Below are 17,185 nucleotides of genomic sequence, written 5' to 3'. Positions count from 1 at the left end.
TAAACGATGTATTCATGATTTTTTACCATTGTTAGCCATTCTTTTTGGACATGTTCCTTAATTTCTTTTGATGGCTATAATTTATGTTCAAAGTGTGTTTCACCTTTGACACTTTTTCATGATAATTTATTTTGTACTTTTTTAAGTGTGGTTTGTGCTTAATTTTTTAAGCCTCTATCATGGGTTAGTTGATCGGTTTGTTTTGGTGGATTTTATTGGATGTTTTCCAAGTTTTATTTGGACTCATCAGGTTCTACCTAGATCACTTGTGTCTAGGGGTTTTTTATTGAGTGCTACACACATGTGTTTCACTTGCTTACTTTGGAGTTTTATTTGAACAACACAATGTTCATATACTCCGGATTGATGAGTTGGCCACCAATTTTAATGCTTCTTTTGGCATGATTAATGTCCATTAGATGGTATGCATTGATTTTTATGATCAACTATGGTCTTTATGGATTCGAGGAGCTTCTATGCTTTTATCCATGGTTTTATAAAGATCTTTTGATCTTTTGCATAATTTCATGTGCTTTGAAGATAGCATTTGCCTTCATTTTTCACACGTAATTTTGGACTATGTTCCTTGTACTCTTGTACATATTCCAACTCGGATACCTAGTTGCTTATATATCTAGGTGAGTTATTTTTCTACCCTAACTTTATTGTGTTTTAGGTAGTTATCATTAGAAAGGCGCCAATAATTCAATTTCTTTTCTAATGATGTAATCAGAAGGAGTTATTCCTTGATGTAGTCTCAAGTATATAGAGACAAGTTTAGTATGTGAAAGTCTGGATAAGGCCATCTTATTCCTTTTATACAAGAATTTATTCATATTTCCTAGACTGCATACTAGGGAGTTTTCAAATTGTTAAGGTATGTATGGGTGGTATCATGGTGGTATGGGACGCTAGTGATCCCTCACATATATTATCTTATGGGATAATTTGAGCTCAAGATTGTTGCTTTGCTTACATCACTTAGCATGTTGACCTCAACATTCAAAGACAATCTTATTTTCTAAATTCACTAGAAGGCATTCTTTATATAAACTTTTATCTATAGCCTGCATGTTTTGATGAGGAAAATCTCGTTGGCATTTTCACTTGTTGAAATCTCTTTCTTTAGAGTTCAAACAAGTTTATCTTGTTGTGTTCGGATAAGGAAATTTGGATTCTTCCTTTATTGGCATTTCTTTCTCTAGTTCCGTACTTTAGGTGATTTACACAATCAACCTGATAGGTTTACGGATGGACATATGTAACTCATCGAGACGTTGATGATTCTCTATGTTGATATGGGTAACTCGAGACGTCAATTATTCCATATGCAGATGTGGATATGTCGGGGCGCTGATGAATCCCTGGTTTTTGCTATTATAACGCCATGTTTTCTTACTTTACTCCGAATGGTTTACAACGAGGAAGTTACTTTGAATGTGAATTGCTCTGATCATCCACAGTAGTCTAATGGGCAAACAGAGTGTATGAATCAGATTATAGTGTATATGCTTTGTGCATATGTCTCTAGAAAATCATCATATTAGAAAAAATATCTTCCAAGGATGGAATTTGCCTATAACAGTTCTAAATTTACGGCTATTATTTTTTAGTCCGTGCATACTTATGAATGGGTATCAACCCAGGGCACCTATTGATGTCGGTCTTAAGGACATCGAGCTTGATGCATCGAGGGATTTCTTGCGAGATATGCAGGAAATGCTGACCGAAGCTCGGGATTCTATCAGGAGTGCTCATGATAGGACATGGTTTTATGCTAATAGGGGATGCTCATCTCGGTCTTTTGAACCAGGAGTGTTGGTTTATTTTAATGTTCCTAAAGATTTTTAGACTTTGTCAATGGAAAAATGCTCGAATTTATCTCCTAGATATTGTGGTCCATTTCGAGTTATGCATCGGATTGGCACGGTTGCGTAAGAACTAAAACTACCTCCAATTGTTAGAGTTCATCCAGTCTTTCATATCAATAGATTGAAAGGAAAACTGGGAGGTGAGGATAACAGAGTTACTCCTCAAGAACTCGTTGAAGTCGAAGATTTATCCTATGTTCCACATGAACCTTATATAGTACATGAATTCAGGGAAAGGAAACTTTGTAGTTGACTTATCCTTGAGGTTAAAATTAGGTGGAAAGATAGGAAAATTGAGGATTCAACTTGGGAGTCAGTTGAGATTGTTCAGCGCAGTTCTCCTTCTTTTCATTGCAAGAGTGCAATGTTTTGAGAGAGGGAAAGTATGTTATATGTACATTATGTGTGCTATGTTATATACACATTATGTGTGCATATACTAAGAGGCTAACCCACATTAGGCTTGTGAGCATGGGAGCATGGGAACAAGCTCTAGTGGAGCATGGGTTAGGACTAACCTTAAGGGTTAAGGTTAGGGTCAGGCATCCAAGGGTCACACATGAGAAATGGAAAGTCAAGAGTCACTTGAGGGCCCTCCTATATAATAGGGGCATGGGGCACACTCAAGGGAGCTTGGGGGGCTTGGAGGCTTGGAGGCTTGGGCTATGGTCTCTTGTGTAGAGGTTCATGTCTACTCATCTACCATTTCACACTATAGCTACATGCTATTGGATTGGAGTTATACCTCTTGATGGTATGGGACATCAAGGTAGAGGTATGATGTATTTCATTATTATTCATGTGTGCATCCCTTGGGCTCGAGGGTGGTTGGGTGGTTGAGTTTATCCCTGATTTATGCATGTTTATGCATAACAATTATCTAGAGAGATCTTACGGTTTTAACAATATTGGCAAGGTAATAGCTACTAAAATAATAAATATGAAAGTGGCCAAAATACATTGTTACTAATGGTGCATTGGATCAGAACAACTCATGCAAATGCATTTGAGGGAAAGTATAGCTTGGAAATGGTAAATACAACAAACAGAAAGGGTAACACAAGTGGGGAAAGAACACTGCTAGCACTAGTGTACTACCACTTGATGAGGTAGATATTTTGGTGTATGACTTTACCCTCACAAAAGTAGGTTACTTGAGAAAGTTAACCATTTCTATTTTGCAAGAGAATATCCCTTGCTTCAGCAACTCTAAGCTTGGTAATACATCCGTAGGTGTGCTAACACAGCAACAAACCTAAGGAGTCTTAGGTTCAAGTGTATACATAGAAGAAAAAATGTCTTTGTAGATAGTGATGAAGAGAATGCCTCGTCTACTTCAAATTTGTATGTCTAGAAAATAGCTCCTTTTTTAGAGTTGTATTAATTCTTACTGTATAACTTTACTCTCATAAAAGCAGGTTACTTTAGATAGTGATGAAGAGGATGCCTCGTCTACTTCAGATTTGTATGTCTAGAAAATAGCTCCTTTTTTAGAGTTGTATTAATTTCTTACTGTATGACTTTACTCTCACAAAAGCAAGTTACTTGAGAAAGTTAACCATTTCTATTTTGCAAGAGAAGATCCCTTGCTTCAGCAACTCTGAGCTTGGTAACACATCCTTAGGTGTGCTAACACGACAACAAACCTAAGGAGTCTTAGGTTCAAGTGTATACATAGAAGAAAAAATGTCTTTGTAGATAGTGATAAAGAGGATGCCTCATCTACTTTAGATCTGTATGTCTAGAAAATAGCTCCTTTTTTAGAGTTGTATTAATTTCTTTACTAGATTGAAGATGGCAAATGATAAATGGTCTCTCTATTTTGGTATATTTTTAAAAACTTATTGCTAATTTTTAGTTGTAATCTCAAAAAGTAAGCAAAATCAAGTATTTTTTTAATCTCATTTTTTGTGAAAATGTGTAAAAGTGTCCTAAATATTATCATTTTTGGGTAGTGTTGTACTACATATGCATAGAAAACTTTCCACAAATAGGTAAAACATTGGCCTTTGTTTAATGGAATCTTTGAAAAATGCTAAATGTTTCTTATTTTTAAGAAATATTGCCTATTTTGCCCACTATGCATAAGCTCTATGCAATAGAGCTATGCATATGATATATGCATCTTTATTCATGCATGAGCTTCTACATAACTCTATGCATAAATTGATGTTTAAGATCTATCGATAGAGCTATGCATGAGCTTATGCATATAGAACTCAATGCTTAAGCAATATGCATGGAGCTATGGCATAAGCTTTTGCATGGCTATAAACATATAGCTCTATGCATAACATGCATCATGCATAGATCTATATGCATATCTCTATACATATAAGATGTATGCATATAGTTATATGCATTTACGTCTTACGCAGAGGACTCTTCTAAGCATTAAGCTAGAAAAAATGAAAAATTTTAATAATCCTTTAAAAAGAAATAAGGTTTATATTTTTCTTAGTATAACAAACATTTAGTATATTTTTCTGAAAGGGATTTGAAGCTACAAAATAATTTTAAAAAAACTAGAATTTTTAGTTTGAAACAACATTAGAGTGAGAAAAGTCTAATGCATATAGAGCTAAAAATAAATAAATTTGAATTGTTCTTGAAATTATAAGAATAAAAGAAATAAAATATTCATTTATTCTTTAAAAAATTAAAACATACAGACTCACTTCAAAGGATTTTGAAGAATCTATAAAATAAAAATAAAATAAAATTAGCATAAAAGTTCACTTGTAGATTCTTCAAATGTGCATAGAATCTAAAAGTAAAGAGATTCTTCAAATGTGCATAGAATCTAAAAGTAAAGAGATTCTTGAATACTTTTAGATTCTATACACATTTGAAGAATCTCTTTACTTTTAGATTCTATGCACATTTGAAGAATCTCTTTACTTTTAGATTCTTCAAATGTGTATAGAATCTAAAAGTATAGAATCTCTTGAATACTTTTAGATTCTATACACATTTGAAGAATCTCTTTACTTTTAGATTCTTCAAATGTGTATAGAATCTAAAAGTAAAGAGATTCTTGAATACTTTTAGATTCTATACACATTTGAAGAATCTCTTTACTTTTAGATTCTATACACATTTGAAGAATCTCTTTACTTTTAGATTTTATACACATTTCAAATGTGTATAGAATCTAAAAGTATTCAAGAATCTCTTTACTTTTAGATTCTTAAGAGATTCTTCAAATGTGTATAGAATCTAAAAGTAAAGAGATTCTTCAAATGTGTATAGAATCTAAAAGTAAAGAGATTCTTCAAATGTGTATAGAATCTAAAAGTAAAGAGATTCTATACACATTTGAGATTCTATACACATTTGAAGAATCTCTTTACTTTTAGATTCTATACACATTTGAAGAATCTCTTTACTTTTAGATTCTATACACATTTGAAGAATCTACAAGAGAATGTTTACTTTTAAGCTAATTTTATAGAATGTATAGAATCTAAAAGTATTCAAGAATCTCTTTACTTTTAGATTCTATACACATTTGATGAATCTCTTTACTTTTAGATTCTATACACATTTGAAGAATCTACAAGAGAATGTTTACTTTTAAGCTAATTTTATTTTACTTTTATTTGTAGATTCTCTTTCCATGAACATAAACAATTAATTTATCTATGTAGATGGATAGCCAGGTCCTCTACACTCCATCCCTTGCCTCCTATATCTTAACCAATCTCTCTGACTTCATCGGCTTCTCCATCATCATCGCGTGCTCTTCAACCTCACCGACTATCGTCATCTCTCCAACCTCACCAGCCAGCGACGATCATCATTGGTGCCCTTCTCAAAGAGCTTTCACCTCACTGGTCATCATAACTGCTGCTCTCCAAGCTCTTTGGCCTCATTGGACCTATCGATGTCTTGCTAGTGCTCTCCAAGCTCTCCTTCCTCTTCTCCATCTGTTGTCATCACTAATGCCCTTAGACTTCTTCGCGACCACCAAGTCCACCAAGCCGCGTGCACTCATGGCATACATGGCCACCCTAGGCTAGATTACTCATGGCTCACACATTTCTCCCCCTTTCCCAAGGGTGACCTATGGCCACCCTAGGCTAGGCTTCTCATGGCTCACACATCTTTCTCCCTTTCCCAAGGTGACCTAAGATCTGACTCTTAAACGGTATCTCCTCTCCCCCCTTTTCTAAGATGAGGGGAGATCTATGAGCACTATCTCCCCTTCCGCACGATGGATAGATCTAAAGATATGTCTTGTAATTGATATCATGACAAGAGGTAGCCTTCGACAGGGAGGGGTAACCAGGAGGATTGTAACCTATATAGAGTATAGTGTGTGTATTATGAAAGAGAGCCACTCTACCTCTAGAGAAGAGGGTAGTATAGTGTGTGGTGTGTACGCAACGTGTATGAACACCTCTCCTCTTTGTTAATCTACGAGGAAAAAAATGCCCTATAGAATCTCATGCAAAAGAAACATGTTCTTGGCTTGTTATATTTGGTGGTGCATCTTTTGGAACTTAGAATGCATCTCAAAATCCAATTCCATGAGTTTAAATTGGAGATGCGTCCACTTACAGTGCTCTTGAGGTAGAGTTGTGTTAGAGGCTTAATCCACAACACACCAAATTTCTAGGAGCATGGATGTTTCTTTCCATTTAGGCTCAAAATCTAACAAGGAAATGACTTTAAAGATCAATCAACATCTATATTGAGACATATTCCTAGTTCTTATTCTAGGACTCTAAATTTATTATTAAGATTCATTTAATTTGACCATACTGTTGATCACATTAAATGCACATAAAATTTTCCTTTAGGATATAGCTTTGCACTTGATTAAGGTCGATAAAGTGCTTCCAATATCCTCGATTTAACATTCAATCATGATTTTCTCTTTAAAGATATGTTGTCCTTGAAGAGATTGATCCAATCTATCCCACTTCCACATAATTTAGCTTTTTAAAGTTAAATCTAGGGTCTTGGAATAACCTTAGCCTTAATTTTACCCATGCACATTAATGCAAGTAAACAAGTTCTCTCTCTCTCTCTCTCTCTCTCTCTCTCTCTCTCTCTCTCTCTCTCTCTCTCTCTCTCTCTCTCTCTCTCCAGAATCCTTGTCTACTCTTGCACCATAATGTTTTCCTTAAGAAATCTAAATTTCAATCCTAAAATTCCTTAATTTCTTTCAATAAACTTGGATAATATCTCATCTTTCTACTACCTTTCTCTTTATCTAGACCTTTCTCTTTATCTAGACCTTTAACTCACATTCTCTAGACATGAGGGCACTCCTAATTCAGTATTTGAATTTCATATTCCTAATTAAGCTCCACCATTCATAAACTAATCTAAAATCTTTCTTGAACTTGGATTCACCTCAATTAAGGCACCAATTAATCTTCTCTCTCTCTCTCTCTCTCTGTGAACTCCTCTTACATCAATTTAAATATTTAATTTTTCCTAGGTTTAAGATTAGTCCATCCCAATCCTTAAATTTTCTATGGTTCTAGGTTGTTAAGGTTCTCTTAATTTATTAAGGTCTCTACAAAGGTTATGTGAAGAATTTAAATTAAACTAAGATGATATAAATGAGGTAGCCTCTAGAGATCTCGAGCCTCCTTATTGGGACTAGTCACTAGCTTTGCTGGAGTTCGAGGAGCTACCCCAACTGGAAAATGCATGTCCCATGTTTGAATGTGAATACAGGTTCCCCAAGTCTTACCATTCTACCCTAGGGATGACCCATAGCTGAGCTTAAGATTGAGCTGGAGGCGCTAAGCTAAGTCAAAAGTCTCAGAAGGAAGAAAGCACTTTGGCATGACTTAAGAAGAAGATTGAGGATCTGAAGTCTCAATAAGAGTCACTAGAAAGGCCTTGGCATGAGGATAAGGGTTGTTATTATCTTAAGGGATTCTGCAAAACTACACTAGCAAACAACAATTCCCTACGCTGAATTCTCCTTCCACCCCCACTGGTCATTATACTACGGTGTAAGCATGTTAATGTTTACTATCCATGGACATTGCTTGCTAGCATATGCTATTTGCCTTTCTATTTATTTAACAAGGTGCCTTTTGAAAAAGAGTTTTTTTAACAAGATGTTTTTTAATACAATTTAAAAAAGAACCCTCAATAGTTACTCCCACGTCTTCCCTCCCACTCTCCCTCTCTCTAACAAACACTTGCAAGAAATTTCTCTCTCTCTCTCTCTCTCTCTCTCTCTCTCTCTCTCTCTCTCTCTCTCTCTCTCTCTCTCTCTCTCTCTCCCCAAAACGTGGACATTACAGGCAAGATTACAAGGCTGATTGTTTTTTTGAGGACAACAGAGGTGCATTCACAGTAGTGATGGAAGAGCTAGTTTGTTGATACACACAAATGTTTTGGTGGACACACACACACTCAGAACGCCATGTCTCATTCTTCCTCTCACTTCCTTCTCTCTCTCTCTCTCTCTCTCTCTCTCTCTCTCTCTCTCTCTCTCTCTCTCCCCCAAACGTGGACATTATAGAGGCAAGATTACAGGGCTGATTGTCGAGGACAACATAGGTGCATTCCCAGTAGTGATGGAAGAAGGTATATTTTTGTATCATGATTGCAATGTTCATGGAAGAAGATGGTACATGATGCTACATTTTTGTATTGTTACCAAGTCACTTGACTCTCACTTTCACTAATTGTAGGATTTCAAAGACATGAAGATTCAACCAATCATGCTCTTTGTGGGAGAAACAACTTGAATCACGTGCTATCATCAGGAAGTACAAGGCCAAAAAGAAGAGAGAACAGTGGGAACGAAGCAAGCGCAAGAGCGAGACTAACTTGATGGAGATTGATGAATCAATAAAGCAGCAAATTGTCTTTGAGACATTAAAGTTCTTCAATGATAGGACCCAAAGCATGGAAAAGAAACTAAAGTGTGAAATCTTCAATCGAATTCTACAACACCCTGCAGTGCTAGGATTACGAGATCAATCATCTAGAGAGAAGCTGCAAGTGCAAGCAGCTATAGTAGCCAATGTGCGCAACATTGGTAATTGTTAAGCAGCCAACAAACAAAGAAGAGTTGTTCTTAAAGAAAAGTACTTTGACCATGCTGATGAACTCAACTGAAGACATGCCCATTGCTAAGGTGGCAAGGGTTTTGCAGGTTTCCAAGCCATCCTTGTACAAGGCAACATCTCCTGTCCAAGCCACTTTAGATGATGGTAATGGCTTATTCTCATTGGCGGCATGCTGGAAGCATCAACGTGGCAGTACTATAACTGAAGAACTACTTTACTCATTTTGGGAATCTGAGTCACGTGTTTCTCCTAATAAGAAGGATGTTTATAGAAAAATATTAGGAAAGAAAAGTTACATCAAACACCTAGTCTATCTACTCGATGAGCCGCAGGTATATTATGTTTAATTGTTGTAGTTTCAAGTGTAACCAGCTTAATAATTCATTTTATGGGCACATTATTTGCTTAATTAGCACGTTCATCATCTACTAATTAGCCTAAATGATGCTAACTAACTGGCATAAAAAGTTCATATATGCTAGGTAGCATATTTCTCATGCTAGTTAGCATATCTATCATGTTAAGTAGTATATCTATCATGTTAAGTAATATATCTATCATGCTCAATAGTATATCTTTCATGCTAAGTAACATATCTTTCATGTTAAGTAGCATATCTTTCAATTTAGTTAGCATTTCTTTCATGCTAAGTAGCATATTGTGCATGTTAGTTAGCATATCTTTCCTGCTTCAAGTCATGCTAAGTAACATATCATACTTTAGGTCATGCTAAGTAGCATATTGTTCACACTAAGTAGCATATCATACATGCTAGTTAGCATATCTTTCACGCTAAGTAGCATATTGTTCACACTAACTAGCATATCATACGTGCTAGTTAGCATATCTTTCACGCTAAGTACTATATCTTTCATGTTGTTAGCATATATTTCTTGCTAAGTAGCATATCTATCATGCTGTTAGCATATCTTTCAACCCAAGTAGCACATCTTTCATGATAAGTAATGTATCTTTTTGGTTTTTTTATCTGTAGGTTGAGTTGTTTTGTAGATTCAAAGCTTGTCATCCAGAATGCAAAATTCAATTACGTTCATTTGAGTATTTGAAGCCTTTGTTTGTTTGTCGAGTGAAGGACATATATACATGTTACTCTGAATATCATATGTAGATGTCTTTCTTGAAAGATGCACTCAATCACATGCGCTCTCAAAAGTTTGTTCTCCATGGGTGTGGATGCCCATGCAGTTGTGAGGTTTGTGTTGGAGATGGTACCAACAAAACATGCTCATCTATAGGGCATACCTTCAATGGTGTCCCATATTTGTGGGAGTCAGTAGTTTGCCCGAAGCAAGAAGATGAGTCCTTCCATGATAGAAAGTGCTTCATGGGCAATGCAAAAATTGTGGTGTGAATAATTTGGCATGCTACCCTTTGGAGATAAGAAAGGGAGGGCATTCTGTGATTGTGAAGGTATTTGCATTTGTGGAGACTATGGAAAAAGAAAGCACATGTATAACCCTAGAGGTTTCACAATATGTTGGTGCCTCTGCCTGATTTAGCAGCCCTTCTGGATGATGAAGATACATATGACAACGTGACATATGAAGGCCATCATGGAAGAGGAAAGTTCTTTTGAACAAAGACATGCAGTGTTGGGAGTTTCTTGCACTTTTGAAATCCAAGCTTAGTTGCTTCATTACTCACAATTACGTTGCTCAGTGGCAAGCACAATAGTTTAAAGAATGTATTCAAAATTTCCCTGATGATGTGGTTGTATCTGTGATCGACTTTGCTAAAAACTATGCTTTTAAAGAGAATAATGAGATCCAGTCTATGCATTGGCATTCGACAAGTTACCATACTTGTACGCATAACTTACTCTTCTACAGGAAGGCAGGTGAACTCATCAAAACTGTCCACTTCTTCATTTCAGATGACAGAGTTTATGACACCTTGTTTGTGCAACATTGATTGCTCTATGTTGCACTTTGAATGGTTGAAGGAACAAGGGGTAACAATTAAATCACATTGGGTGTGGTCTGATGTGGTACTACTTCACATTTCAAGGCATGCGGGCCATTCTATTTTGTAGCAAGGAATGCAGGTTTGACTGGGATACAAATGAGTCATTTCTTCTCAACATCACGACATGACAAGGGAGCACATGACGGAGTAGGAGCTATGGTGAAGAGAACATTGACACATGAACAATTAAAGCCAAACGGTGCTACCTTAAAGTGTGCTACTGATGTAGTCGCTTATTGCAGGGCCAACCTATCAGAGGGTGCTGAAGCTTGCTATTCTTCAAAACAGAGAAACGTGCCCATGTTTTTTGGGAGGTCAAAGTAGGAGATGCAAATAGGGAGGTAAAATGGAATTGTGAACCTATCCCAAAGTCACACTCTGTGCATGCCATTTGTGCTCATAACCCACGGGATTCTACAAGACTTGCCACTAGATAATTGGAATAGATGTGTCAACAAAGCACATGTTCATTCCTGGGATTATCATATTTTGCAACCCTTGCATATGATAGTGTTATATGAGGGACATCATGATGTGTTGAGAAATGCACTACAAATTAGTGACACTTTTGCAGTACAACTAGATGTTGCAACCAATACAGAGGCAGTTGAGTTTTACCTCATCAAATGTATTGCAAAGAAGGACGAGGCTGAAGACAATTATGTGGATGAATCGCAGAATCAATTTGCTAAAGGCCCAGTTCACATACTATCACATCTTGTGCGTTGTATTAAGATACCCATGGAGAATATCCCCAGAAAAAGAAATTTGTACTATATCACTCCAGAAACCTATAAGGCAATCTATAATAGCATGCCATTTGATATGTGACTCATTTTAAATACATGGCATTTTATAAACCACCTCATTTTAAACAAACTACGATTTTTCATAAACTATGTGTTAATAAATGCACAGTTTAATAAATTGCACATTCTTTGTTTTCCTAGACAAAAGGCTGGTGACTATTAACTAGCATACAAGTGACTATTACCTAGCATATAGGTGACTATTAACTAGCATACAAGTGACTGCTAACTACCATACATGTGACAGTTAACTAGCATAATGGTAACTGTTAACTAGCATACACGTGACTAATAACTACCTAGCTAGAGAACTAACTAGCATATAGGTATACTGTTAACTAACTAGCCTCTTTGTTTTCCCAAAGAACAGAAGACTAGTATACTGTTAACTAACATAGGTGACTTCTGTTGATAGCATGCTAGTGAAAAGATGACTGTTAACAAACATATTGGTAACTATACTACTAGCATACATGTGACCATTAACTAACTAGAGAGAACATAATAGGTGCCTGTTTATTTTGCCAGAGAACAGAAGGCTGGTATATTGTTAACTAGTAGTAGTAACTGTTAGGTAACATATAGGTGAATGTAAAGTAGCATATAGGTGATTGTTAACTAGCATACAAGTGACTACCATACATGTGACATTAACTAGCATACTGGTAATTGTTAACTAGCATACAAGTGACTGCTAACTACCATACATGTGACATTAACTAGCATATTGGTAATTCATACACGTGACTAATAACTACCTAGCTAGAGAACTAACTAGCATACATGTATACTGTTAAATAACTAGCCTCTTTGTTTTCCTAGAGAACATAAGATTGGTATACTGTTAACTAACATAAGTGACTTTTGTTGATAGCATGCTAGTGAAAAGGTGACTCTTAACAAACATATTGGTAACTGTTAACTAGCATACTGGGGATTGTTAACTAGCATAATGGTAACTACTAATAACTAGCATACATGTGACTACTAACTAACTAGAGAGAACATAATAGGTGCCTCTTTGTTTTGCTAGAGAATAGAAGGCTGGTATATTGTTAACTAGCATTAGTAATTGTTAGCTAGAATACATGTGAATGTTAACTATCATATAGGTGACTGTTAACTAGCATACAAGCTGCTAACTACCATACATGTGACAGTTAACTAGCATACTAGTAATTGTTAACTAGTATACATGTGACTAATAACTACCTAGCTAGAGAACTAACTAGCATATAGGTATACTGTTAAATAACTAGCCTCTTTGTTTTCCCAGAGAACATAAGACTGGTATACTGTTAACTAACATAGGTGACTTCTATTGATAGCATGCTAGTGAAAAGGTGACTCTTAATAACAAACATATTGGTAGCTGTTAATTAGCATACTGGGGATTGTTAACTAGCGTACTGGTAACTACTAACTAGCTTACATGTGATACATAATAGGTGCCTCTTTGTTTTGCCAAAGAATAGAAGGCTGGTATATTGTTAACTAGTAGTAGTAACTGTTAGCTAGCATACAGGTGACTATTATAACTAGCATACCAAGGACTGTTAACTAGCATTGGTAACTGTTAACTAGCATACAAGTGACTATTATCTAAACATATTGACTAATTAGAGAGAATAGGTGACTGTTGTAACTAATCAACAGGTGACTCATTTGAACAAACATCACTTTTTTATAAACTGTACACGTTAGTTATACACTCTTTAATAGACTACACATTCTTTGAATGTATATTCATTGTATTATCATCAGTTATACACTCTTTAATAGACTACACATTCTTTGAATGTATATTCATTGTATTATCATCAGGCCAAAAAATTACAATCGCCCTCTTAAGAGGCCACCCCAATAATGATTACATATTGGGCCAAAAATTTACAAAAGCCCTCGAAAAGGCCACAAGAGGTGAAAAGAAGTATTGATTACATATTGGGCCACAAATTTACGAAATGTACTTTTTGGTTACCATGTGAAACACTTCCAAGCTCTCTTTATCCAAGGGTGTACACATAAGATTGGCAATTGCATGCTATGGACAGTTCTCTGCAAGCAAACAATGCCAAATCCAATTAAGAATCTTGTCATTAAGAAACCCTGCAATTTTTTGACATTTCCACATCTGTAAGCTTTGGAATGATTAAACAACAGTGACGTGGGTTTTTAAAACACTTGTAAGCTGAATCATCAACTATCAAAGTGTTCAAATCGTTAAATTGCTTGTAGTGGCTTTAGAAATCAGACAGGCACTTATAAAAAATTGGCTTTTCTGTTCCAAGAACTTTTGCATTGTCTTCTTGACAATGATGCTGGGGCAAAATCTAACCTACTAATTTGGCTGCAGACTCTGGAAATACTGCCCTTAGCAGCCTGCTTTCATTTCGTGACCTGGCACAACTCCATATAAACATAATGAAGTTCTCCATGCACCATATTGCTATAAGGCTGTCATGGGCTTCATTCAAAATTTGGTCCTTGGTTCCCTCATCATTGGGAATGCATAGCCTGCGATTATAATACATAATGCCATCATCCAGGCTGTACCCTTGAACTCTGTTCAACTCCTGTGGAGTTTTGCTTTCCTGCATAAGTAGGGTAGCAATAGGGCCAAAGAATCTATCCTGCATGATCTTCTCACTTGCTTTAATAATCAAAGGATTTGATACTACATTAATTGCAAGCAAGGAGGCTTTTCTGCTGAGGGCATCGGCTACCACATTTTCTTTGCCTGGGTGGTACTTGATTTCAAAATCAAATTCCTGCAGGGTCTACATCCACCTTCTTTGGCGCATGTTGAGGTCCTTCTAAGTAAAGATCCACTTTAAGCTCTGATGATCTATCTCATCAAAGTGAATCTTTTTCCCAGTAGGTAATGTCTCCATAACTTTAAGGCATAGACTACTGAAAGTAATTCCAGGTCATGGACAACATAATTCCTCTCATGCGTTCTGAGCTTTTGGGATTCATAGGCCACTGCAGTCTAAGCATTCCATCTTTCTTTTTCTGAAAGAGAACTGGCGCACCCCAAGGTGAAACACTAGGTCTTACAAACCCTTGTCTAAGCTGTTCCTTGAGTTTGATGGCTTCAGGAACTGGCATTTTGTACGTGCGCAGGGCTACTGGCTGAGCTCCGGGGGTCAATTCAATCACATGATCTACTTCCCGAATTGGAGGCATTTCAGTTAGCTCTGTTGGGAATAGATCATCAAATTCACTTAACCATTTTGGTTCTTTCGCCTTAAGCTTTGAGTCTACTGGGTTCATTTTGACAACATAAATTTGCTACTTCTTCCTAAGTCCTTTCAGTAACATGGAAGCTTTTACTAACTGAAGGTCTGGGGATTCGGAAACTCTAGTTCCTTGAACTTTGTTCCCGTGAAGGTCATGGAAGGAAATGGTTCCATTGTGACAGTGTATGTCAGCTTGATTTTTGTGGAGCCAATCCATTCCAAGGATCCCGTCAAAAACTCCCAAAGGTAAGACTTCAAACTGACAGTAGGTTACATTACCATCTAGTTTGAACTGTGGATAAGATCTGTCTCATGGTGAGTGAAAAGAATCTTCCCACCACTGGCCAATTCAACTTGCATAGGTTTCCCTGATTTCTGTTCTAAGACTAGCTTACGCAAGCATCCAGGGGAAATGAATGAATGAGAACTGCCAGAATCAATCAAAAGCTTAAAAGGCTTACCTTGATACTCTGCTGGAGTATGGATGACTGAAAACTGCTGGTTAGGCCCTTGATTCTCAATTGCAGCATAGATCTCTCCTCTTTTCTCTTTTACTACATCTGAAATTGTGACTGCTTTGGCTGCTGCTTTCTCTTTGGTTGCCCTAGTTCTAGGAAGGAGTTCTGAGGTTACTCTGGACAGAGGCAGATGGGTGAGCTGTAGTTCTTCTGGGGTTTCCCTGGCTTGGGCGAGACGGACCCTGATTAGACTGGTATGAAGGGGTTGGTCTCTGAACTCGGGGTCCTTGACTTCCCTATCCCCTTGACATGGCAGGAGTAGGGCAATCTTTTAACTAGTGACCAAAACCCTGGCATCTAGAACATCAGTTTTTAGTTTTGAGCTCATCCCTCTGATTTCTTGAAAGAGGTGGAGCTCCTGAGAAAGTATTCTGGGGGAAGGGTCTTCCTTCACTTCTAAATCTTCCTGTATCCTGATTCTAATTCGAGCCTTGCTGCCTCTTTGGGGGTGAAAAGTTTGAAGTACTTCCCTGGGCTTGGAATCTTTTAAGGTTAGAGGGTGCAGGCTTTGGCGGGACCTTTACTACAAAGGCTTTGGCAAAATCCTTTGCCATTCTTACTGCTTCAGCCATGGACACTGGCTTAGCATTTTTGACCAATGTGTCCAAGGGTTCATTCATTCCCCGAATGAACCTGTTACCTCGCCATGAGTTGCTCTTCATCAAGAGGTGGTGAATATTTGAGTAGAAGAGCAAAGACTTGGTGATATTCCTCGATGGTTTTGCTCTCCTGCTTTAGCTCTAAAAATTCATTCATTTTGGTTTCCAAAAATCCAGGGGGACAAAATCTCTTTCTTAGATAGGTTTTTAGGTCGTTCCAAGACTGAGTATTTCTGTCCAGACGGTTGGTGTCACAGTGGTTCCTCCATGCTACCCTGGCTGTTTCCACTATTTTCAGCTAGGCAAGAGCCATTTTGCTCCGCTCATTGTAGCATGTGACGTCAAAATACTCTTCCATGGCTTCCACCCATTTCTCCACAGCCTCGCCCAGGTTCTCCCCTTCTCCTTTGAGTTGAAGGGTCCTGGCTGAGTCCTATGAAGAGCCTTGTAAACATCAGGGTCAAGCTCGTCATCTTCAGAGACAGGGTCTGGCTGACGGCCACGGTTTCCTCATCTCATGATTCTGTCAAAAATTTATATATTATTAAAATTTTATTTTGATATTATCCACGAGATCCTAAGACTTAAGAGGTTCGGAAAACAATTTCTTAAACAAGACAATGATCTTATTGGAGATCTATGACATATGTCTGATAACAGATTTTTCTTTATCAGATCGTCCGTAAACAATCACTTATACAACAGGAAATTTTTCTCCGGAAAACATTTCTTTATTTATATAAAAGTTGCAATATGTACATAGAGCAGCTCGGCTCTAGAATTCAAAATCTCCTCGGGAGACGCATATGACGACGGTACTGGGCCATAGCCATGGCCTGATACAAATGTCCACTTACTGACAAGGGAGCTATTATCTTCCATTTAGGAATAAAGCAACTAAGGAGTCTGTAGACTTGGCATGAAAGTCTGAAATTTCGAGGCATCGAATGATATAGAATGACGCCACGCACCATTTTCAGCTTTAACAGGATCATAGCCAATGAGAGGTTCTGCCACAGCATTGCACGGCAATCGCAAGAGGCATGGACATATTGCCCTTCAAACCACTTATGCTGTAGTCTCTCCACTGGGTTAGAAAAATATAAATCCT

Source organism: Cibotium barometz, chromosome 25, assembly GCF_041138505.1.
Source record: "Cibotium barometz isolate CiBa-2024 chromosome 25, ASM4113850v1, whole genome shotgun sequence".
Classification (NCBI taxonomy): Eukaryota; Viridiplantae; Streptophyta; class Polypodiopsida; order Cyatheales; family Cibotiaceae; genus Cibotium; species Cibotium barometz.
This window is presented reverse-complemented; position numbering follows the sequence as displayed.